This window comes from Dermacentor andersoni, chromosome 2 (assembly GCF_023375885.2).
Source record: "Dermacentor andersoni chromosome 2, qqDerAnde1_hic_scaffold, whole genome shotgun sequence".
Taxonomy (NCBI): Eukaryota; Metazoa; Arthropoda; class Arachnida; order Ixodida; family Ixodidae; genus Dermacentor; species Dermacentor andersoni.
In genome coordinates this window covers 142,991,148-143,009,403 of record NC_092815.1, presented here as the reverse complement: position 1 = coordinate 143,009,403, position 18,256 = coordinate 142,991,148, and the positions used below count along the sequence as shown (strand labels likewise).

General features: G+C 49.1%; 1 pseudogene; it reads right to left on the bottom strand.

Annotated features, from left to right (window-relative positions):
• Nucleotides 1-228: 228 nt before the first annotated feature.
• On the bottom strand, nt 229-2,802 carry LOC140215851 (uncharacterized; annotated as a pseudogene).
• Between the last annotated feature and the right edge of the window lie 15,454 nt (nt 2,803-18,256).

Genomic DNA, 18,256 nt, shown 5'->3' with positions numbered 1-18,256 from the left:
CTGAATTGCGTGTCACAAATTCAGTGTGGTCGTAGTGATCATTCTGAACACAACAACAACAACAGCAACAACAAGAACAACAACAACAATAACAACAACAACAACAACATAATAATAATAATAATAATAATAATAATAATAATAATAATAATAATAATAATAATAATAATCTTAGCAGCAGCATGACCCTCTAGACAGCCTGCAGAGCTGAACAATAGGCTGATGCCCCTAAGGTAGCAAGCCATCCAGAGCAGGAATTTTCGAGTGCAGGACACACACACAGGGCAAGAACTGGGCAGTCGACGGGCGCACAACGCGCAGGAGCGCCGATTCAGTCCGGTTGCAAGGAAGGGGAGTCCGAATGGTCAGGCGGATGGAGAGAAAGCTCTGTATGCCAGAAATAAGCATGGAGTTGCGGTGTCGGACCGTACAGGCGTGATGGGGCGAAGGCGTACTGAAGAGGAAAGATGAGTGTTGTCCAGAGAGCTGTCAAACACCCTGCAGAATAGACAGAATAGTGCAATCTTGCACTGGTATTGCAGGATGTACCACTTGTGGGCTTTGAGGCGATCCTCTTAAGTTGGCACGAGCTTGCGACGACCGAAGGTACAGAAGTAGAGGGTGCGTGTTTCCTGGTACTGAGCAAGCTGAACTTTGACAGCGAGGTGACTTTGGTATGGGGACTGTACTGATGAGCAGTACTCAAGTCATGGCACAATTACAGAAGTGTAGAGTGCTCTGGAAACCTCAGGTCCACAGGAAAGTGAGACGCGGTACACAAGCCCAAGAATGTGACGAGCCTTAAATACAGTGCTGTTGACATATACGGAAAAGTCGAGAGAAGGCCTGAATGTTACACTCAGGATGGGAAGGGCCCCAACAGCGTTTATAGGGGTGCCTCCGAGGCAATAGGTTGGACATGCAGCAGTTTTGTTTTGGCTGATACGCAAGGCAGCACATTCTTCAGTGCTACTGCAAAGTTTGTTGTTTGCAGGCCCAGTCGTACTCCTTTACAGGAAGTATTTATTTCAAGCGCGTATGGGGCAAATCTGCATTATTCTGCTGTGGAAGTGTTAACTTTCTAATGAAACATATTCTGCGAAGATGCGTTAGGAACTTGGTTTTGAGTTAACGCTTTCCCTGATACAGTTATAGTATTGCAGCAAGAAACATTTTAGTGGAAGTTGAGTAGATTTGGGCAGGTAAGCACACCGATTGCGCAAAGCACTGATGACACCTTTTCCCCTTCCCCACAGCGCGCTTACACCATCTGCTTTTTCCATAGGCAAAAAAAAAGAGATCAAGGGCCAATTACAGCTTCATATAGTGAGTACGTGCTGCTTCTGAGGCAGGCGTCAAGCCTGGTATACGGGGCTGCATGCATAGGTCTTTTATGATGCAGGTCCTAATATACGTTGCACCAGCTGCACATATTGCAAACAGATCACTTTGCAATGCTTAAGTATAAGGACACACAGACGCAAACATGATAACGCTGTGTAAGGTTTCCTTCAATGCGTCACAGTTCTTGAGTGGTGCACGAGTGATTTATCCCCATCTAGCTGACAGGACGCCTGCAGTTGAAAGAAGTTAGTAATGAAATGTCGAGAACTTCTACTAATCTGAATTCACATGCCGAATAGAAGAGCGCACTGTTAGCTGAAACAGACGGCATGGCTGATGATGCACTTGCCATTGTTGCGCTTCTAGCGTCTTTCACTTTTGAAAGTTGTCGTTGCCGCTGGAAGCAGCGCAGAGCTCGGCCGTCAAACTTCAGTCAGCTGAGACCACATATTTCATACACGAAACACGCCGCGGTTCCCCACCCCAAGTTTCACACGGTTCATTCACCACATCACATACCACACGAAGCCAGGACTGCCATATTTTAAAACGACGCAGCGTCAAACGGAACTTAACATTCATTTCCTTCGACAGAGTTTCTCAGATGGCTTCGTTCACTTGCCAGTTACGAACTCGAAGGGCGCGCTAGGCCTACGCGTAATGCGCACAACAGGAAAGTGGTGATTATCCACACTTCGTAGTTCGGAAGCTTGTTTCCATTCGTTTCGAGCACAACAATATATACGCACACCAAGCACAGACGTTGCGGCAATCTTGATTCCATTTGATGTGTTAACAGACAAACGCATTGAGACCGGCTGAACCCAGCGGCAGCTTGGATTTGTCGGAGTCGTTCGAACTTTGCTCGGGTCCACGTCGCACTGCCAGAGCCCACTGTCGTCGGTCGTGTAGTTGTCGGCCTAGTTTCACAAGACTGTCTTTCGGGAACACTGTCGCACGTGTCACGAAGCTAAAGAACTCGGACGATCGTTGGTGTCTGCGTCATCGCATCGGTGGCAATCACAGATAGGCATAGGAACCGGAGGCCTCGCAGCCTCTGATTGGTGGACGCCGGTGACGCGTCTAGCCTTTGATTGGTGCACGCCGGCGTTACGTCGCCACGCATCGCCGACTTTCTAGCCTCGGTAGTCAGAAAAATCTTGGCGCGTCGCGACTGTCACCCTGTTCGCGACCGACGCTTATGACACATTTACGTATTGGCGCGTGCTGAAGTGTGCCGACCACGGAGGAAGGAAAAAGATAGGAGGAATCCTTAGGTCACGTAGCCAGCCTTGGTAAGCGAACGCTCCGTGAAGCGGCAGTGTTGGCGCAATACATGACCTCTTGCGTCGAAATCACGCAGCAAATCGATATTTGCCGAGAGGTTTGGTTACCGGTAATATTTATTCGGTGCGCGCTCGGCCGGCAGCTGCTAGCTGCTCACATGGAGGTCTCCATGGCTGCTCAGATCTCTGGTCACATTTTCCTCTGAATGCTTGTCCCCGCTTCGGTCATTTCCTGCAAAGCACGTGTTCCGCACTTTGGGCAAGTTTCGAGAAGTTTACAATCCAACGTCAGCGCACTTAGGCTACAGTCAGTCAGTGGCATACTTCTGCAATGTGTACAGGGCGAAGTCGTGATAGCGAAAGCCACCTCAGGTTGCATACACGATGTCTGTGGGTGTACAAAAACGCTTTCTGCTAAAGTCGGGCTGGGCAGGACGCATTTGTCGGTCAGGTAAGAACTCAGCTGCCAACAAACATTGTCACTGCTGAAAGACACATACACATAAAGAAGTGTTGTGCATGTGACAATCTCGCCTGCTCTTTCTTCGCTCGGTAAACCTCTTGTATGTAACTCGTTTCACCGTATTCAAGTCAATTGAGTCATCATAGTCTTTGTCTACTTTAACTCTTCTGCCTTCACACACCATATATATCAGCCTTGCGATGAGCACACGTATGTTGAATGAGCTCTTTCTCGGGTAGCAAGTGGGGCAACTTGTCAGGATATCGCTTGAATAATATGCTTATGTTTATTTACACAATAACTCAACGTAACGGAGCAATAAGGTTGCAGTGCACACTTAAGCAGTAGAACACCATGTATGCAGAAATAAAAAGAATACATACAGCATACAGAACACCAGGAAGCCGCGTGTTTTATTCTTGCAAGGGGGCGAAAATATAGCTATCAAAATAAAATAAAAATAAAATAGAAAATAAAGCTATCACATATTTCGTAAAACATTATTAAACACTAAGATAGAATGATGCTTTGATAAACCAAATTACAAACATTATAACATACCAGACAGTAACAACCATTGTTAGCTTCTATAAGAGGGCCCAAAGACACAATTTAGTGTCCAGGTATATTACTGGGCACCAAGTGATGTAAGCATGCCTGATTATATCGCAATGTAATTTGTCAACCAATCTGTTGACTAGATCAATTGGAACTTTGTCATATTCAAGGTTGTTTTCTAGGCTGTTCTTTGCAAACGCCAATAATAACGGATAGCAAAGTTCATCAATATATACATAAACAAACGTTGGGCCAGTGTGTCACTGCTCTGGGTGTAAAAATAGCAAAATTGTTGCACACTTGACAAGCATAGGTAAGGTGACTTCGAAAAACTTACAATATATCGGTGTGAGGCTATAGTTACAGATAGTTGTTATACACATGTTACACGCATAATTATACACAGTCACTGACCTTTGAATTGTTGTGAGTTTAGTATGCTTTTGCCGCACCCTTTCTTGGTGAAGACGGTCTGTTGTCGACCTGGCCGTGCCCCGGACATAGAGGTCAAAGTGCAGCTCTCGCCATCTAGTAGCAATGGAAAGTACGCTGCCCGAGAAAATTCGTCGATGCACGCGAGTTGCACCAGCGTCCCAAACGCGATTACTTCTCAGTTGGAATTCGTTTTTCCAAGTTATCGGCTGCCAAGTTGCAAGAGCGGCCCAAATGCAGGTGCAGGCCTTTATTCGAGATTATATCGCATGTCCCATACAAATTATATTGTCGCTAACTTACAGAAAATTCCGTATCGCGACCGTTGTTTTGCTTTCCCATTTAATATATGGTTAGCATTTTTGGTATACTTCATATACTTTCTGATTTTATTTGTGTCTGTGTTCTAACCGTTTTCCCGCAAACATGGGACACTTGTAAGTCTACGGTCTAAAGGGTGGAGCGTCGGCCTGCTGTGCTGAGGGAACCACGTTCGATACCAGCCATTGGACCAACTTTCGTCAGTGAGTATATGACAGTGGCTATGTGCAACTCTTCACTGAGTCTCTTTCACCTCATGTTGGCGACTGGGTATGTACCATTGGTTATGTGCCATCCTTTAACGCACAAAGAGAAATCCATTAAAATTTATCGGGTGCTGGTGGAATCGAACCTGCGTCCTATATTCCGTCAATATCGTCTTAATATATTGAAACCTTTGGCAGCGATCCAATTGCCGCTGCCATGTTTGATCACGTGGTGACGCGTCCATTGTTTGCCTCAACTGCCTCCGTTTTCTCCGCGTTTACAATGGGTGTGTACGATGCCGATGCGGCTTAGCAAAACTCTGTTTCGGGAGATATATATCATAGACGGTGACTGGGTAGACGATACGTAGCTTTGGCCACAGCTTCAGAGAACACATGCAAAAGCGCTTCAGAAGCTGATTAAGCTGTGTCCAAGCGGCGCGAGCAGCTTATATGGTGCTTGTTTTAAAAGCGAGGCTAATTATGTATTCCAGGCTTTCCACACTTTTTGTTTATGAATCGAATCAGGATTAGAGCGTATTACTCTTCATTCTTTATTTGGCAAATACTTTGAATCAGCGGCTTGGAACGTTTCTGACTCAGTAAAGTTCATTGGTGCTTTCACTATCTGGTTATTTTTGCCTAATCGCTCGCGGGTGCACCCAGTTCCGATAGATTTGTTCTTGCTGCGCGCAAGGCTTGAAACGTAGCTGTTTTGTATATAGTAATATCTTGTAACAAAGATGTATTATCACTAGTACCTCACTTACCCTAGTGGAGCGTCACGAAACATTCAGCTTCAGCCGTTCGTGCGCTATCGGTGTAACCCGTCATTTATTGTGCGCACATGGTGTGCATATATTCAAGTGTGCGCCCATTCACTTACTGATACGTTGGCGATAAAGTGAGTGTAGGATTCTGTGCCACTTTGGGCAGATGTGTGCAGATACTGCACGCGAGACATACAATGACCGGAAACAGCGCTGCTTCTTTTGTTGTTGCTTAACGAGCTGTACTCACTCTTGCCGGCGTTCCGGGGCTGAAGCACTTTTTTTTTATTGACGGTTAGCGATACAACGCCAGCGGATGAGAAAATTTCTGTATCCTCGAAGAAAGTCGTACATCTCGAACTGCCGGTAACACGTACGGACTGTCGCAGCAACGGTCCATGAACTTGGCTACACAGATTCATTGCATTCCCTAATATGCTAGTCACTATTTTTGCAGCCAACTACTTGACACGTCTTCAATCCACATGATTGGATCCGGCATGATTGGAGCACAGTGCGTCAGCGAAAACTCAGTTGCATTTTCAACACCTAATCGCACAGAAGCAAGGTGGAAGCGCTAATGGTTTCGTATTCGTGCGATGTCGCCGAGGCGACGTGCGGTGCGTCGCCGAAAGCGTCATCTTGTTTCTCTAGAACAAACTGTTCCGCGAAAAGCGTCAATATGCAGACATGCGCCACTCGCGGACTCCGCATGCCATTGCAAGATGGCGCAGCGTGTCCATAGGGAACTTCTACAGAAAAGGGCGGCTGCCGTACACGCCTCATACATGTGTTTCGGCCGAGGCAATGCGGTGTGCCACTAGGTTGCTCGATTGCTCTTAATGCGATTGCATTAAGTCGACATTCATCATGAGCTTGCTTGGTTCAGCAGGAATTCCTCTTTATTTTCATCACCTCCAGCATGCCCAAACTAATAGAGGGTATGAGCCATGATTGCAGGCCACAACAAGAACAGCAACCCGTCCAGGATCCAGCAGGAGCTCGACGCTTTTCCGAGGCAAGGATTTCTTTGTCTAACCTCGAGCACGTCCCCTGTAACTGAATTTCTTGCGCCGTTTGGGACATTTCTTAGAAGATGAAAACAACCGCAGCGTGACGGTTGCTAGCGAAAGTCGTCTGACATAACTGCTGCAAAATGGCAGCCAGATAAAGCGTGGTTCTGCTACTCGCGTTCTGTGCGTTCACTTCGGCTTCATCGTGTCGTTCTGGCAGCCTTTCCAGCAAGATATCGCTACCCTCGTTTTGAGGGAACGGTTATTTATAACTAGATCTCTCTGCGTCGTACAGTAATAAAGGGATTACTGATCCAACCGTGCTGCACAACGTCCCAGCAGATTTTCTCATCACCGCCTGCACTTGTTTACCCCACGTGGTCCTGTCTAAATATACGGGAACGCAGAAACCGTTTTTTTCTGTATCCATTGCACCAATTTAAATGTGGGTCATGGCGTTAACATTAATAATAGAATCTACCAACTATTGCCATCACTTGTTCACAAGGACATTCCGAGGGCCTAGTTGATGGATATTTGGCGTAATTAAAGAGTGCGAAAAAAGATTCCTCAAGAACACTTCAGACTGCTTACGTGTGCGAATGCGAAAGCGTTACAGTAGGTTTGGTTAAATCTTCTGAATTAAGCAAGTGACGTACGGGAAGTAGCACGCAAATTTTACACACTCGGGAATTGGGGCCACCTCCCCATAGGCTGCGCCGTCACGTGCCCGATTACGCGTGCACTAGGCCACACCTTTAGTCAGCCAGATGGAGCTACGTGACGTGTGGAATGACGCAAGCACTAGGCACAACTTTAGTAAGCCGCAACCGTGGAGTTACCGTGGCGTCTGGGAAGCGTGCTCGTCCTCGCAGGCCCAGGTACAACTGCCACGCAGACCACAACTTAAGAATCTTTCTTTTCCAAGCCGTAAATTTACTTTCTTTACAGGAACCTCGCTGACAAATTCGACGTATATCCGAGCACTTATGACGTGTTTTTTACTCTTGCGCCGTCGGATATTTTGCTACCGTTGCTCGGTCACGCCGACGACGACGGGAGATTTTCGCGTAGTAGAGCGTGTAATGATTTTGCATTAAAAACAGGCAATACACAGTGCTTGTCCCATTTTTACCCTTTCGTTTTGTGGTACGTCTGTATCTGCGCTCTTTATTTACCACGTTTGTTTTTCTTAACGCGGTGATAATTTTTTTACAACAAAATTCGGAAATTGCGAAATTTAGGAAAACGTCAAGGGTGGAGTCGACAACTTTGTAACTCAGCAATAAAAGACGCTATCATGATTCCGTATGTTGCAACTATGACACATCTAAAGTGAATAAAAGTGGGGAGACGCTTAATCTTCCTCTTTAAGAATGGAACACAATAGCAGTGAAGGGTCCCTACCTGCTCCTCACGCTTCCTGGCAACTGTAGCCTATGCAACCGTAATCTTTACTGGGAAACGCTTAGACCGAAAGCTGTGCACGAAGGCGAGCTTTCTGGTTCTTTTATCTTCACCCGCACGGTCAGCGCTGCCGCTGCCACCGATGCGCGGAGGTGAACGCCATCTGGTAGTGCTGTAAGGAACCGAGCGGAGCACGGGGCGCGAGCCGCGCTGTGACTGGCGGAAAATTTCCGCTCACGGACAGCGCACGGCCAACGCCGGCGACGCCGTGTTTTCTGCGTGACTGGCCCCTGAGGCTATCGCTTTAAAATTGCTGTATTATTCTCCTCTCCGAAACATACCATAAGTCTATAAGTAGAGCTTTTGCAGAATCCTTCTAAGCATTGCAAAAAATCACGTTATCTGTAAATTTAATAGAAAAATTGACCGCTTTACATGTTCCATCAGACGCAGTTAACAAAACTGCAATATATGTATTTGGTGCACAGCTGCCGATTTGTGTAGTTTGTGCTTGTGCTATGTTCAACCCACCGATTAGCTGCCACGCGCAGTGGCTGAGCGGTTATGGCGGTGAGGCTACTAAGCTCGAGGTCACGGGTTCGATCCTGACTGCCATAGCCACATTTTTCGTAGCACAGCAATGCAAAAAAAAAAAAAAAAGCCCTCGTCTGCTTAGATTTAAACAGACGTTAGAAAAAAAAAAAAAAACAGGCAGTCAAACTTCATCCGGTGTCCCCTACTGCAACGCACCTCATAATCATGTCGTGGTTCTGGCACATACAGCCATATAATATTATTTAGATATTAAACAGCGATTTTCGGTGACTTCTAAAATAAAAAAAAAACGTTTTGCGGCTGAAACTGCAATTCCTCTTGCTAAAGTCAATGGAAATCTGATCTATCTCTTGAATGCAACAAATTGAATTAAAGTCGGTTAAGCAATTGTCGAATAAGAGCATTTCTGCGGTTTACGTATATTTGAATGCGTGGAATCGGAGTTGGCCATAAGGTAGAGATTTCTCTCAAAAACTTATGTAAGTTCCATGTTAACGGCTTGCACGCTTCCACGGAAAGTGTTTAATTTTCTGTTTCTTGCTGAAATTACCACAATAGGATCACAAAGTAAAGCCTCTGATAAAATCATTCAAGAACCAAACCGACGACGATCGGCAAAAAAAGAGAGGCCAAGAAGCAGTTTAATTGCATAACGACATAAGTGAGTCAGTTAGCCTCTATGTTTTATAGCTATGCTAAATATATAGAAAAGCTATATTCCTTGCTAGAGAACAGCAAAATTCATATATTCGGGCTTGAGTGAATTCGTTTTCTTGCCATTTCAGGAGCCTTAGACCGCCATGAATGTCCCACAGGAGCCACCGACCAAGGAGAGCAGTGAAAAGAAGGAATTGACTGGACAGAAGGCCTCGAGCGAGACCCTTAGCCTGCCTCCGCCTCCAAGGTTAGAGCGCATATGGCCCTCCTCACTACTCTTCGATCTGCAGTGTCTGTGAATTGCCCTTATTTCTTAATTGATGCGAAATCGCAAAACGGCCCATTGGGGAAAAAGGCCGGCGTCTGTAGTCTGTGGCCATTAAACGACAGCTAAAGTCCCATTAGCTGCGACGCCGCGTCAGGTGCACGTTTCGACAGCGCAGAGGGATGAAAAGGGAACAACTGCTGCAGCAATAGCGCGCCAGGTATTGCGTCAGGGGAGAGGGCATCGCCGCGTCGCCATGCCACCCTCGCTCTCACTCTCGCTAGCCTGCGTTGCCCACGCGGTCCCAGTCCGCGCAAGCCCTCGCCCGCGTTCGAACTGCAGCTCGGTAAGGCCAAATCAAAACGCGCCAAGCGCCTCAACGCGCTCGCTTTCCCGCGAAGAGTTCATATCTAGAAGGACCACTCAGCGGGGTTCAATAGGACATTAATGTTTTCGCATTCACAACTCATCAAAAGTGCTTAGGTGTCCTCGGATTTATTTATTTGTTTAATTATTTATTTATTTACATTTATTTCCGTAAGTTTCAAAGACAATATGAAGTTGCAGAAAGGAGCAGGCATTGCATAATTGATATGTGTTAACACGTATGGCACAGAGTTGCCTGAGAAACTGCAAAGAATATTTAGCACACACGAAAAGCAAGGACTGCATCACAAACCATAAGAAAAAGCACCTTGCACACATAAAAAGCAATACAACCGCGTGCGAATGTTAATACATAGAGCTGCTTCTTCAGGTGGTTTATTTCAGGGTATTAAGATGGTTCTTGAATAAAGTAGTTCCTCCTAAATAAAATAAAATAAAAGTAAGTTTGACATTGTAAGAATGTAAGCGTTTCTGTCGTTCCATTTCTTGCCGTAAAGTGGAATGAAGGAATTAGAGAGAGAGTGAACTTTAATGAGCACCAGCAATTCAGTCGGCTGGGCCTAGGCCTCCGACGATGGGACGTCGAGGTCTTGCCTCTTCGCAGCTTCGTAGGCCTGCTGGGTCGCCCAGAGTTGCTCGTCGAGATGGGAGCTGCGCAGGGTGGCGTGCCATCTCGACGAGAGGGTCACGGGATTAAGGTCTGGGTATTGATGTTTGCACTCCCATAGCATGTGGGGGACTGTTGCTGATTCAGTTTTACAGACCTTACACGTCTGGCTCGGGTAGATGTCGGGGTATATGGTGTGATAGCGTGGGAGGGAGGGGTATGTATTCGTCTGTAACAGGCGAAGGGTGGTTGCCTGTGCTCTGTTTAACTTGCGGTGAGGGGCGGGGAACGTTCTCCTTGCGAGGTAAAATGACTTCACAAGGTCGTTGTATCTTGTAAGGCGGTCGCGTCCTGCGGGTGAACCTGCACCGTCTCCGGCACGGTTGACTAGTCCTCGTGCTACGGAGTGTGTAGCCTCGTTGAGGTTGGTGAGGTGCGGCTGGACAACGCCGGCGTGTGCTGTGCTGATGCGGGGCTTGTTGTAAGATACGGAGTGATTGCTGAGAAATACGACCCTTGATGTAGTTGTTGATTGCTGCGCGAGAATCGCTCAGTATGGTGTGTCAGGCTGGGTCAAGAGTGGCCAGGGACATGGCCACTTCCTCGGCCGTCTCGGCATGTTGGGTAACGATGCTGGCAGCATGTCGGAGCAAGCCGCCTGCTGTGGTAACCACCGCAAAGCGCCGTCCATCTTGGTACTCAGCTGCGTCGACGAAGGTGACGCCCACGGTGTTGGCATAAGCTTTGGGGAGGTAGCTCGTACCTTCCTGCGTTCTTTGTTGTGGTCTGGGTGCATGTTTTTCGGAATAGGGTCGGCGTGTATCCATTGCTGAATGTCGCGTGGTATTGGGTGTTTGTCTCGATGTTGACGGTGGTAGGTGATATTAAGCTTGGTTAGAATGCTGCGGCCCGTATCCGTGAGGGTAAGCAGCTCTAGTTGAGATCGACGTTGGGCTTTGATTAACTCGTCTAGCGTGTTGTGGATACCTAATTATAGTAGAAGTTCCGTGCTGGTGTGGTAGGGTAGTCCTAAGGCTTGCTTATAGGCTCCTCTGTTGATGATGTCCAGTTTTGTCTTTTCTACTTTGTACCAGTTGAGAAAGGGCGCAAGGTAAGTAATGTGACAGATGATAAAAGATTGGACAAGGCGAATGAGGCTTTCTTCCTTCATACCCCCTCGTCGGTTGGTCACTCGTTTCAGCAGTCTGGGTGTATGAGCGGTCTGTCGAAGGATCTTGGAGACAGCCATAGAGTTAGCTACGTTGGCTTCTATGGTCATACCAAGAACGCGGATGCTAGGGACCACGGGTATGGCTCTGCCATCCCTCAGGTTGAGCTCTATTTCCTCGTATTGGCGTTTATTCGTGGAGCGCCGTGGGTGGCGTCCACGGAGTGTGGGGTGGTATAGGAGAAGCTCCAACTTTTCAGGGGAGCAGCGGAGTTCCGTGCCTTCAAGATAATTTTCTACGACGTCAATGGCGTTTCGTAGGGCAGTTTCGATTTGGCCGTCACCGCCCTTTGCAGCCAAGATTGTAATGTCGTCGGCGTATATGGTGTGTTCAATGCCGTCGAGTTTTTGTAGTTCTTGGGCTAATCCGAGCATAACCAGATTAAACAGTATTGGGGAAATGACAGAGCCTTGCGGTGTGCCCGTGCTGCTGAGGGAGAGTTCCTCCGATCGTATGTATCCGACCGACAGGAAGGCCTTCCGATTGGATAGAAAGTCTCTTACGTAGTTGTAAGTGCGTTCTCCAAGGTTGAGCAAGGAGATGCGTTCGAGGATGGTGCAGTGCCTTGTGCTATCGAAGGCACGCTCAAGGTCGAGGCCGAAGATCGCCTTCGTGTGACGGAATTTGCCATCTAGGATTTGATGCTGAAGTTGGAGCATAGCGTCGTGGGTGGAAAGATGCTGTCTAAAGCCAATTATCGAGTCGGGGTAAGCACATGTGTCTTCGAGGTGAGTGTTTACACGGGTTAGGAGTGCGTGCTCCATGACCTTGCCTACACATGAAGTTAGCGATATGGGCCGGAGATTGGCGAGGCTAGATGGCTTACTGGGTTTGGGGATGAGAATTACTTTGGCCGTTTTCCATGTCGGAGGAATGGATCCCTGGCGCCAGCAGTTGTTGATGTTTTCGGTGAGTTGTTGCACCGAGGGGTCATCTAGATTTCTTAGTGTTTTATTCGTAACACCATCTGGGCCTGACGCCGAACGGCTGTTCAGCTTGTGCAGGGCAGCATGAATCTCTGCCACGCTGAAATTTTCATCAAGGGCAGGGTTGGAGGTCCCTGTGTATGGCCCGTGAGGTTGAGTGGGCCCAGATGGGATGTACTTTTGACATAAGCTATTCTTAACGTGGTCCTGGCCATGCGTCTTGCTTTCTGTGAATAAAAGCTTGGTGAGGCGATCTTGTTGATATGAGCGGGTGGTGGTGCTATCAATCAAATGTTTGAGGATTTTCCACGAGCGGGCGTGGTGGAGTTGCCCGTCAAGGGAGTGACAGAGCTCTGTCCATTGCTGTTGACTTAGAACGTGGCAGTGTGCTTCAATGACCTTGTTGAGAAGTGCGACGTTCCGTCTGAGTCTTCTATTGAGCCGTTGTCCCTTCCATCTAGAGAGGATGAATGATTTGGCCTCGATAAGGTGGGCGAGTCTACTGTCCATGCGCTCAGTCGGGGCATCTGTTGTGATAATGCGGGTGGCCGATTTAGTATCAGACTTTAGATCGCATGACCATGATTCTATGTCGGTAATGGAAGTGTCCGTCGTTGCTGTTACACGGCGTTTAGGGAAAACATCCCAGTCCGTCCAAGTAAAGTCCCTTGTTCTTCTCATACCGGCTGTTAGGTGTGGGAGAGTAATTTCGATGATAGAGTGATCACTCCCGAGGTCGTGTTGGGTGTTGCGCCAATGGGCGTTGTTTGCTTTTTTGGTGAAAGTGAAGTCTGGTGTCGTGGCTCGTTCAGTAGAAGTGCCGAGGCGAGTGGGGAAAGCTGGGTCAGTAATGAGTGTAAGCCCAAGATAATGGGATTCTTGCCATAAGTTACGACCTGCAGCAGAGCTGTGTCTGTAACCCCATCCTGTGTGCGGGTGATTGAAGTCACCTCCGATGATAAGGGGGCTGCTGCCTGCGATGTTAAGGACCTTTTTGAAGAGGGTTAGAAATCGGCTATGGCGTTGAGATGGAGTATTGTACATATTCAGCATAAATATTCCTTCCTTTCGTTTTCTGTGCGGGATGAGCTCAATGAAGAGGTGTTCGATGCGCCGACCGTTGAGATCGTGTTCGATTGCGGTAATTCTTCTGAACTGATTTGTTTTCCTCAAAGGAGCATGAACTTGGTCGCGATGATCAGTACACAATGCAGGACGGCTCAGAGGAAACGTTAGATGATGAATATTCACTGTTAGGGTGAACTTTATGGACAGACTAAAACAGCGTGCCTCCGAATTTAAGATTTTCTGACAACTGTATTATAAGCGCCGGACTGGGGATTAAACACATGCGTCAAGCTCCTTGGTGGGTACTGGGGACGAAAAATTAGTGACACAGTGCTTGTATATAGTTACCTAAATTGTAGAACTGGCACGTACCCGGGATTCTTTTTCGGGGGGGGGGTAACCCAATGTAACTTTTCTATGCAAGTGAGGGGGGGTACCTTTACTAGTACAAATGTGAATAATGCCCACCATTCACTGTAAAGACACGTAAACCCGCAAAAGAGAATTGTACGCCTGTGAGATACACCTCTCCTTTACTTCGCAAACAAGGAACCACATAAAATGGACTCGCACATGGGAGAAGCGCAGGAAGAACACTGTCAAAAACAAGTAAGCAAGCAAAAGTGAATAAATAAAGATTTCTAGTAGCATTTCTTTTATAAGCCCTGGAAGAACTATACAGCAATATATATATGAGAACGCGTCGCAGTTCTTGGAATGCGTCGTCGCACGCCGAGGACCAGGCTGATAGGTCAGAACTGCCGGTGAGAAGCTTCGTCAAGGGGGCAATGATAGAGGCAAAGTTACGGATGAAGCGTCGGAAATATGAGCACAGGCCGATGAAGCTGCGAAGCTCTTTCATGATGGTTGGTTTAGGGAACTCGGATACGGCGCTAAGTTTTGTGGGGTCCGGAAGGATACCGTCTTTTGACACTACATGGCCGAGAATAGTAAGCGTACGAGCGCCGAAGTGGCATTTCTTCAAGTTTAGTTGCAGTCCTGCAGTGGAGAGGCACGCAAGTACTTGCTCGAGGCGGTTGAGGTGCGACGCAAAGTCGGTGGAAAAAACCACAATGTCATCCAAATAGCAGAGGCACGTTTTCCACTTCAGCCCTCGAAGAATGGCGTCCATCATTCGCTCGAAAGTGGCAGGCGCGTTGCAGAGGCCGAACGGCATGACAGTAAATTCATATAGCCCATCAGGCGTTACGAAGGCTGTCTTTTGACGATCGGCCTCTGCCATTGGCACTTGCCAGTACCCGGAGCGCAAATCCAGCGAGGAAATGAATTCTGCTCCCTGCAGACAGTCCAAGGCATCGTCGATGCGCGGCAGAGGATAGACATCTTTGCGCGTTATTCGGTTAAGGCGGCGATAGTCGACGCAGAACCGAATGGAGCCATCTTTATTTTTAACGAGGACAACCGGAGATGCCCAGGGACTGTTAGAGGGCTGGATGATGCCACGCTCCAACATGTCGTCAACGTGCTGGTCGATGATACGGCGTTCAGCAGCCGACACACGATACGGACGCTGGCGCAATGGTGTTTGTAGACCGGTGTCGATACGGTGAACGACTGCGGACGCTCGGCCCAAGGATGGTTGGTCAATGTGAAATGAGGAACGAAAGCGTTGGAGGAGCTTGATAATTTCTGTGTGCTGCGCAGGTGTGAGTTCTGCGTCGACGGCACGAGCGAAGACGTCTACAGGGGCATCAGTCGCGGCGGGAGGATTGACGGAACAAATCGGAAGTGATGCCGTATCACCAAACGTGGTGGCCAGGAGAACGCTATCGAAAGCTTCAGCGGTACCCAGGCACTCGCCGCGGAGTAGGGATGATGGGCAGGCGGACGGATTGCACACGTAAAGGGCAGCAGAACCGTCGCAAAAAGTGACGACAGCAAACGGAAGCAGAAAGTTACGGCGGCGCGCACAAGTGGCCGACGGTGTAAACAGAACAGATGAGTTTGCAGCAGAGTTACATGACACAGGAACCAGAGCGGCGGAGAAAGGTGCGATATCGATGTCAGAGGCGGCAACAACTTTAGGAGAAGAATGGTCGTCAGGGTCGAAGCACGGCACTGATAATGTAAGTTCGGCACGAGCGCAGTCGATAAGTGCTTGATTGACAGATAGGAAATTCCATCCAAGAATAACGTCGTGTGACGAACGAGATAGGACGACAAATTCTATAACATACATAACGTTTTGAATGACAACTCGGGCTGTGCACGACGCTGAAGGCTGAATGCGATGCGAGGTAGCCGTACGCAGAGAAAGAGAGGTAAGGGGAATGGTCACTTTGTTCAAATTGCGGCAAAGCTTCTCACTAATAATAGAAACGGCGGCTCCGGTGTCGATAAGTGCGTGTACGGTGACGCCGTCTACGGACAGTTCAATTTCGTTCGCCGGGTTAGAATGAGGCCTTGAAATGTTCGAAGTCAACGCAGTTCTTGCCTCTGGAACTGCGACTGTTAGTTTTCCTCTCGGGCTGGGCTGGGTCGGCGAACCATCGGGGAAATGGATCGGTGACGTGGGGAAGGTGACCGACGGGCATCGAAAGGGAGGCGACTGTAAGATGAGTCCGGAGGAAGGCTAGATGGGTCCTGACGCGGAAGTCGAGCAGGCCTGTAGCTTGAGGCGCCCCCACTCTCAGGTAAACGGGGGCTGCGATGGCGGCAGAATCGTGCTACGTGGCCCGGAAGATGGCAGAAATAGCATATTGGCCGGTTGTCAGATGTACGCCACGGGTTGACGACAGGGGCTCCAGCGGCCGAGTAAGGGACGACCATCGGGCGTGAAGGTGGCGGCGGCACATGGAAGGTACCAGTGGCCCGGTAGGCATCAGCAGCCGGAGGAGCGTAAGGCCGGGCGACAACGTCAGCGTACGTTAGCGGCCCAGCTGCAGGCTGCGGAGGAGGGGCAGATGGCAGCGCCGCGGCAACTTGGGTCTGAATGACGTGGCAAAGTGAAGGAGCCAAGGTTGTCGACGGCTCGGGTGCGCTGTTCGCCAGAGAGAGTTGGCGGGCAACTTCCTGACGGATAAACTGCTTTATCTCCGGCATTAAAGCAGAGATGTCGGCAGCGTCGCGGCCGAAATCCAACGGAGATAGATCCGTGGTGTCCTGCTGAGCAGCGCGTGTTGATGCACGCTGCTTGCGCAGCTCGTCGTACTGCTGACATAGCTGTATGACTTCGGCAATCGTCCGCGGACTCTTCGCGACGAGCATCTGGAAGGCATGGTCATCGATGCCTTTCATGACGTGCTTGATCTTGTCAGCTTCGTCCATAGATGAGTTCACGCGCTTGCATAGCGAGAGGACGTCTTCAATATAACTGGTGAAGGTGTCGTCCTGGCGTTGAGCTCGACCACGCAAGCGCTGCTCAGCGCGAAGCCGGCGAACGGCGAGACGGCCGAAGACCTCTGCCAAAGTCGCCGTGAAAGCCGACCAGGTGGTAAAATCGGCTTCATGATTGCGGAACCATAGGTTTGCCACGTCAGTCAAGTAAAAGATGACATTTGTGAGCTTGGCGCGCTCGTCCCACTTATTATAGGCGCTTACACGGTCATATTCGGCGAGCCAGTCTTCCACGTCGTGGTCGTCTGTGCCGCTAAATATAGCCGGATCGCGCTGCCGGATCAGGCCAGAACAGACGATGGTGGGGGGCACGGGAGCAGCAGCCTGGGACGGTCCTGGTTCATCCATTGCAACAGCTGGTGGTAGCGTTCGGCTGCGGAGTTCCAGGATGTAGAAGAGAAACCCAGCACCTCCACCAAATGCAACGGGGGTGTTTACCTAGCAGAAGGGTCACTAGTTATAGGTTGTAGCGCTAGGCATAAAACAGGTCGGCGCTATATCGTAACAGGGAAGCAAGCACTTCTCGTCGTCTTCTTCTTTTGCCCAAGCTTACCAGCACCATGCCCACTGCCCAGTGCCTTCAGTACAATATATATATATATATATATATATATATATATATATACATATATATATATATATATATATATATATATATATATATATATATATATATATATATATATATATGATATTATTGGGTGCAGGATCACTCCAGAAGGAGGCAGAAGCAGCGCGCAGAAGCACAAACACACATCAGACTTGTATTCACGCACGTAACATAGAAAACGGCACACACATGCGACAGTTCCCCAAAACACCTCAGACGACCTACAGCTATACATATGTATCGGTCAATTATAATAGGCCTACAGTTCAGGCGGAAGCGCGTGTCGCCGTGTCGGAGACCTCGTGGAAGCGATGTCGGCCAGCGGGGTCGGACAGCAGTGTCGGCCAGCAGGATCGGACAGCCGTGTCGGACGGCCGGGTCGGACAGCAGGGTCGGACAGCAGGGTCGGACAGCAGGGTCAGACAATAGGGTCGGACAACAGGGTCGGACAGCAGGGTCGGACCGCCTCGCGGAGCTCAGGTGGCCCTGCGCATAGGCCGATATACTGGAGCCTTCGCGTGCCCGGTTTCCCTCCGGCGGGGTTTGCGCTCGGGATCCCACGGCCGCAGCCACGGGGTCACGTCCAGAGCTGGCCGGTAGTCCTGTGGCCGCTCACCCGCACGCTCGATCACCCCGGTTCAGGACCGCCAGCCCTCCTGCACCAGCTGCCCAGCGAATGAGCGGGGCGAGGTAGCCTCTCAGCCGGCGACGCGTTGATTCGGGTGCGGCGTACTGACGCGGGCGGCGATAGCTCCTATGGGCCGGACGCCCAGCGAGGAAGCTCTTTTCCCTCGA